Source organism: Triticum dicoccoides, chromosome 5A (assembly GCF_002162155.2).
Source record: "Triticum dicoccoides isolate Atlit2015 ecotype Zavitan chromosome 5A, WEW_v2.0, whole genome shotgun sequence".
NCBI classification, from domain to species: Eukaryota; Viridiplantae; Streptophyta; class Magnoliopsida; order Poales; family Poaceae; genus Triticum; species Triticum dicoccoides.
This window is the reverse complement of record NC_041388.1, coordinates 427,403,073-427,410,656: the sequence shown is the minus strand read 5'-3', so window position 1 is coordinate 427,410,656 and position 7,584 is coordinate 427,403,073.

The window sequence follows — 7,584 nt, the reverse complement described above, 5'->3', positions numbered from 1 at the left end:
CCCGATCCGATCTGGATCGGGGAGGAGGGGGGAGAGCGACTGGGGTGAGGGGGCGAGTGGGTGACGGGGTGGGGTTAGGGTTTGGGTCGTGGGGGATATGGGGAATGGGGGGGGGGCGGCTGGGCCTTTGCCCAGTTGGGCCGGTTGGTGGCCTGGCCGGCTGGGCCGTGTGGCCCAGTGGGGGGTGCGTTTCCCTTTTGTTTTTGTTTTTGTTTTTTTGTTTTCCTTTCACTTGTTTTTATTTATTTATTTTCCTTTCTGTTTTATTCAATTTAAATTATTTATGCATTTTCTAAAGATGTGTTTATTTCACCATAATTATCTATGCAACATTTGACACGGTCCGAACATTTTGTTTTAAAGTTTGAAAACTTTGTTTGTTTGCCAAAAATTCAAATTTAAATTCGAATCGTTTTGAACTAACGCGAGATTAGCGACAGTAACAGAGGTGACATGGCGTCATTAGCAGAGGTTGCTGTAGCTTGCTTATCCGGGCATCACAATTCTCCTCCACTACAAGAAATCTCGTCCCGAGATTTAAGAGGGGAGTAAGGGGGAAAGTTCTGGTTATTCTAATGGATCTTCTCGCAGAAGTTAATCCCTTTCATTGATGTCTTCAATTCTTTATTCCAAAGCATCATGATAAAGTTGTCGTCCTTTCTTCGGGGAACTTCATCATACTTACGAATAGGTACGGGGCAGCTCTACAATGATAGGATGTTATAAGGGAAATTCATCTGGGGGTATCCCAAGAATGAACATATGAGTATCTCTCGAGTTGATCAAATGACACACATCGAGAGCAAAGTAAGACGGTGTAATAAGAAGTTTCAAGCGGATAGGCAATCATTCATTGCCTGAAGCAGAGTGCGAAAGGGGTTCAGAGCAACGGGAATAAGTATTGTGTCCGATACCAGAATAGATCAACAGGCAAGTGGCCCGTGAATTACATACAAAGTCAAGCACGAGGAATAACTTTGACATCAGGTTGTACAGGAGAGTCAGGTTTCGATCCTGTGGAACTGTGGGTTATGGGCCCACCATGTGGGTTAAAAGTAGGAAGGCGGTGATGTCTTGCACGATCATGCAAGTAAGGCATGTCAGAGGTTAGACTGTCAGTTATATGTCAGCAACTACATCGGTACCAAGGCGAGGGACAAGGAGAACCATTTTCCTGCTCGTTGAAACGAGGCGGACCAATAGGCAAAGTTATCGTCCATCGGTGGTTACTGAAATGTCATCAACAATAGTAACAGGGTCTTACTTACAGAGTTGTACACCGAGGTGTTTACATAAGCAGGAGAATAATACTGCTTAGTTTATATAGACCTCAAGAAAGGTTAAACCAACCAATGGAAAGGAAAATAAGATTATCAGATTAAACAGAACAATGAAAAGGAAAATGTGTTTAAACACATATATCAGGGGGTATATCCTTCCCAAGGGCAAGCAACGCATGATATTCATGACAGGATATAACGTAGAAAACCCCTTTAGGAAAGGGAAGAGAAATTTTCATGACATTACCCATACAACGGTGTTTGGATAATTGGTCAAGAAGCATTTAGCATTGTGCTTTAAATGTTCTTGTTGAAAATCGGAGTACCACAGACATGCTTCGAGATAGCATTGACATGGTCTTCAAGCAAAAATCAGATTTTGGATACACAAAGGATCCATCAGGATAAACTCATTAAAAAGGCATTCAGTTTCCTCATGGAAAAATGATTAACCTTGTTACAAAGGAAACTATAACACTAGGTCCTCTGGTCCGGTGTGCTAGGCATGACATCACCTTACCGGGGCATATAGGGACCAATGTTATAACTCTTGAAAAGTTGTCCCAACCATCATATCTGACCGAGATTCAGATCCGGTTGGTGTCATGATACCTCAGACTCAGGATGTCCGAGAAGAAAAGGTGCAACACAAATAGACGAAAAGACATTTCAAGATTCTCAGGAAATGAACTATGGAAGCAAGTTCCGAAACCAGAGTTCATCATTAAACCAAGGAGAGGATGAGGAAGTGGCTGACGGACTCAGCGATAATTCAACGAGGTATCCAAAAAGATGCATCTCCTCAATTATGTGGATAAGGAGATAGCATTTGTCCTATCAAATGATATAATGAAGCATGCTCGAGGACAACATACACAATTAAACATTGGTTGAAAGGTGCGCCCGAAATATGGGTTGGGCTGCACGACCAATGTCAGAATGGTGATTCAATAATCAATAGTCTAAGAATGAACGGTTGACCATTAACTTCAAAGCAATAGGGTTGCTAGAAGTAGAGAATCCAAACAGCATAGTTCACTTGTTGGTACCCCGGTTGGAATCAACCGAGGACCAAGAAAGAATGGTGATGGTGAGAAGTATCACTATACAAAGAATTTCTTAAGAGGTGGAGCAATCCCCACCACATCCTTGATATTAAAAGATGGTAATACTCCAAGGTAAGGAAGAACAAATGCTGGATATTAGGGATCTCAAGGTATAACTCAAAACACGAACAATTTTGTGTTGAACGGAAGGCAAATAAGTGGTCAAAGGTAACACAAATCATCAGGGGCAAGGATGGTATTTCTCATCATGAACTCCATTTGATATCCTGGATGAGCTCAGAATGTTGATGATCACGACACCTTTGTCGCGAGAGTTCATGAAGATGTAATCGATCGGCGACGACATCAAGTCAAAGTAATGATGAAGTGAAAGGTTATTGGAACCAAGGGTACGACTCAACTCGAAACCAAGCTTGTTGTTCAAGGCGAAATGGTATGACGATGAGGATCGACGTAAGGTTAGTTCATCGTCGAAAATTGTGCTCCGAGAAGAAGGACCGGGTAGCACAATTAATATCATCACGACAATGATATAGCCAAACAGGCTAGGAATGGCGTGATCGGGTACAAACTCGTACTTATAGAAGCTTACCGAAGAGTTGTTGAACCGTAGTGCGGACTCGGTTCAGTTATCGGTGTCTTTGAGTGTTCAATAACTCAGAGCCCACGAAAAATTGGAATCAGTGGGAAGGTAGCATTTGATGAAGAACTCATAAAAAGTTATGCAGTTCCATGATAATCTCGAGATGCCAGGGGGGTAATACTCGACACAAGATCAAAGTAAAGGTTGGACTAGTGTATTGATCCATAGAAGACAATTGTTTTAACTTGTCCGAGAAATGAGATCAAAGAAGAACAATCATGGTCGGAACCACGGTTGCAACAGGCCAGATCCTAGATATAAGATGAACTTATACCAAAGGAATAATTTATTTAAGAGAAGCTTTAATGATAAGATCTACATCGTGTCCATGGGCATGAACACAAGTTCAAGGTCGACTCCCACTTCCATAATGCATAACCTTCCATTCACTTCTCTCAGTTAATAATGTTTAGAGTTTGAAAGTTTAACTGACGGATTACCAGAAGGTTATGACCCATGAAGACTTTTGGGTTCACAAAAATTAAGGAAGGTATATGTTCAACCCATCGGAGCATCTTAGAAACATATACCACAATCTTTAGGAGTAATTAGCTCAAACTCGAAGGCAGAGCAAGGTTGAGAAAGCAGAGGATACATTTTACCAAAGGCATTATGTACCCGAGAAAAGGCTCACGAGGTTATTGAATATGAAGGGCGTTGTCAGATAAAATCCAACAAAGGATCCGGTGGTCCATAAGGGATCTGATGTGAGCATCGGTACTCAACCAGAAGAAGAAAGAATGCAAGGATATCATATGATAGAACAATTGACTAATTCAAAGCTCAATCGCAAAGGATTTATGATTTCCAATTCAAGGGATCAGAAGCAAATTCTCTGGTTAAGGATAGAATAGTTGAATAGACTTAGGGATACAACCGACGGCAATTTAATTGGTTGATAACCAGCTCATGTCCAAAATGACGTCTGAGCCGGAGGGATGAATTCTAGGACCTGATTGAGGATTGCGAGCATTCACAACATATCGAATCAACAGACCCAAATGATAATGACAAGGGATGTCAATCTGATTACGAGACTTATGGGATTAACCATAATGCAAGCAAGCAAGAATTTCAAGAGCAATAGGCTGCTCGGGATTTTTGGAAGATCGAATGGCATTTCGAAGACTTTTGTGAAATACATGAATCAACTGGGGATGAGCGGATACTGGATAAGTGCGAGAAATTATCCGTATGGGTATTCAGGTGGTAAGGAACTGCAAGGCAGTAGGCATAAGTATTCTAAGAACAACAACGAGTATTTCGGGGCGTCTTGTAATAAAAGAACAACTGGGGACTAAGTAAGAACGGTGTATGAATTTATTCATCGGGATATTTCGGTGGTAGTGAATTGCAAAAGCAATGGGCAGTCCCGAAAGAGTATCGGAAAGTAACTTTGAAATCTTCGTGTGCAGTCGGCGATCATCTAGACTGAAGGGGCTCTCCGGGAGAAAGCGTTTTCGAGAACCTAAAGTTAGATTTTAGAAAATCATTTAACCCGAATAGAAGAGAGATCAGAGTCCCAGAGTATAGACGAGGAGTAAAAGATCCTAATACCACCCAATGGCGACGTGGGCCCATAAGGCACACAGCCAAGTTAGTAAAAGTTTTGCAATGACTAGACTCAACTTCGGCCAAGGAGTTGGAAAGGGGATTCCTACAGGCAGTCGGCTCTGATACCAACTTGTGACGCCCCCGATTCAATCGTACACTAATCATGCACGCAAATGTGTATGATCAAGATCAGGGACTCACGGGAAGATATCACAACACAACTCTAAAACTTAAATAAGTCATACAAGCATCATAATACAAGCCAGGGGCCTCGAGGGCTCGAATACAAGTGCTTGATCATAGACGAGTCAGCGGAAGCAACAATATCTGAGTACAGACATAAGTTAAACAAGTTTGCCTTAAGAAGGCTAGCACAAACTGGGATACAGATCGAAAGAGGCGCAGGCCTCCTGCCTGGGATCCTCCTAACTACTCCTGGTCGTCGTCAGCGGCCTGCACGTAGTAGTAGGCACCTCCAGGGTAGTAGGGATCATCGTCGACGGTGGCGTCTGGCTCCAGGGCTCCAGCATCTGGTTGCGACAACCAGGTAGAAGGGAAAGGGGAAAAGAGGGAGAAAAGCAACCGTGAGTACTCATCCAAAGTACTCGCAAGCAAGGAACTACACTACATATGCATGGGTATATGTGTAAGGAGGCCATATCGGTGGACTGAACTGCAGAATGCCAGAATAAGAGGGGGATAGCTAGTCCTATCGAAGACTACGCTTCTGGCAGCCTCCGTCTCGCAGCATGTAGAAGAGAGTAGATTGAAGTCCTCCAAGTAGCATCTCCAAGTATCATCTCCAAGTAGCATCTCCAAGTAGCATCTCCAAGTAGCATCTCCAAGTAGCATCTCCAAGTATCATCTCCAAGTATCATCTCCAAGTAGCATCTCCAAGTAGCATCTCCAAGTAGCATCTCCAAGTAGCATCGCATAGCATAATCCTACCCGGCGATCCTCCCCTCGTCGCCCTGTGGAAAAGCGATCACCGGGTTGTCTGTGGAACTTGGAAGGGTGTGTTTTATTAAGTATCCGGTTCTAGTTGTCATAAGGTCAAGGTACAACTCCAAGTCGTCCTGTTACCGAAGATCACGGCTATTCGAATAGATTAACTTCCCTGCAGGGGTGCACCAACTTACCCAGCACGCTTGATCCCATTTGGCCGGACACACTTTCCTGGGTCATGCCCGGCCGCGGAAGATCAACACGTCGCAGCCCCACCTAGGCAAAACAGAGAGGCCAGCACGCCGGTCTAAACCTAAGCGCACAGGGGTCTGGGCCCATCGCCCATAGCACACCTGCATGTTGCGAGGGCGGCCGAAAGCAGACCTAGCCTAGTGGCGTTCCAGTCCAATTCGGCGCGCGCTTCTCCGTCGCTGATGTCTGAAGTGCTTCGGCTGATACCACGACGTCGGGATACCCATAACTACTCCCGCGTAGATGGTTAGTGCGTATAAGCTCGTAGCCAACTCAGATCAAATACCAAGATCTCGTTAAGCGTGTTAAGTATCCGCGAACACCGAACAGGGCCAGGCCCACCTGTCTCCTAGGTGGTCTCAACCTGCCCTGTCGCTCCGCCACAAAGATCCACTCGCGGGTGCTCCACCAGCCGACCCGACTTTAGTCTCCACATGTATCATGTATAAATTATATAGTATATACCCGTGATCACCTCCCAAGTGATCACGGCCCGATAGTATAGCACAGCAGACGGACAAGAATGTAGGGCCACAGATGGAAATACTAGAATCCTATACTAAGCCTATAGGATTGCGGGTAAGGTATCAATGACTGTAGCAACAATGACATGCTATGCATCAGAATAGGATTAACGGAAAGCAGTAACATGCTACACTACTCTAATGCAAGCAGTATAGAGGAGAATAGGCGATATCTGGTGATCAAAGGGGGGGGGCTTGCCTGGTTGCTCTGGCAAGAGAGAGGGGTCGTCAACTCCGTAGTCGAACTGGGCAGCAGCAGCGTCGGTCTCGTAGTCTACCGGAGAGAAGAGGGGGAAGAAACAATGAATACAATGCAAACAAATGCATATCGATGCATGACATGAAAAGTAACGATGCTAGGTGTGCCCAATCGCGGTAGTAGGTGATACCGACGAAGGGGGAAACATCCGGGAAAATATCCCCGGTGTTTCGTGTTTTCGGGCAGAGGAGCCGGAGGGGGAAAGTTGCGGGTTCGATAGGTTAGGAGTGTGCGGCGGACGAACGGACTGCGTATCCAGATTCGTCCCGTCGTTCTGAGCAACTTTCATGTTGAAAATATTTTAATCCGAGTTACGGACTAAAAGATATGATTTTCTAAAGATTTTATTAATTTCTGGAATTTAATCAATTAATTATTTAATTCGAAAAATGGAATTATGATGTCAGCATGATGCCATGCTGACGTCAGCAGTCAACAGGGTTGACTAGGTCAACCCTGACATGTGGGTCCCGTTCGTCATACACTGTTTTCATTAACTAACAGTTAATTAGGTTAATTAGTGATTAGGTTAACCTAATTATAATTAATTAACTTAATTAATTCCTTAATTAATTAATTAATTAATTAATTTTACTATTATTATTATTATTTAATTCTTTTCTTCTTTTTTTAATTAAAACGTTCTGGGGCGGTGGGGGCCCTTGTCAATGGCCCATAGGCCTATCGGGTCGGGCGTGCAGGCGACAGGCGCCACCCGAATGGGCACACGCCCATGGGCGGGCAGAACCGGCGCAGTGCCGGAGCAGGGGGAGGCCGGTGGCCACGGCGCTCCATCGGCACCCTGCGGCGGCAGCAGGCGAGCAGGGGCCGCGGCGCTGAGCAGCAGTAGCATTAGGCAGCAGCAGTGAAGCGGCGACGAGCATCGACGGCGGCTCGTAAGCCGAGCGGGGAGAGGCGGCAGCAACAGCGCAGCGCAGTGGGGCGAGCAGGGCGGGCACCAATAGGCGCGGGGCACGCCGGGCGCGGCGAGGCCACGGCGGCGTCAGCAGAGACGCGGGGGGGGGAGGCCATGGCGTGAGCGCGAGGAAGAGAGGAGGGG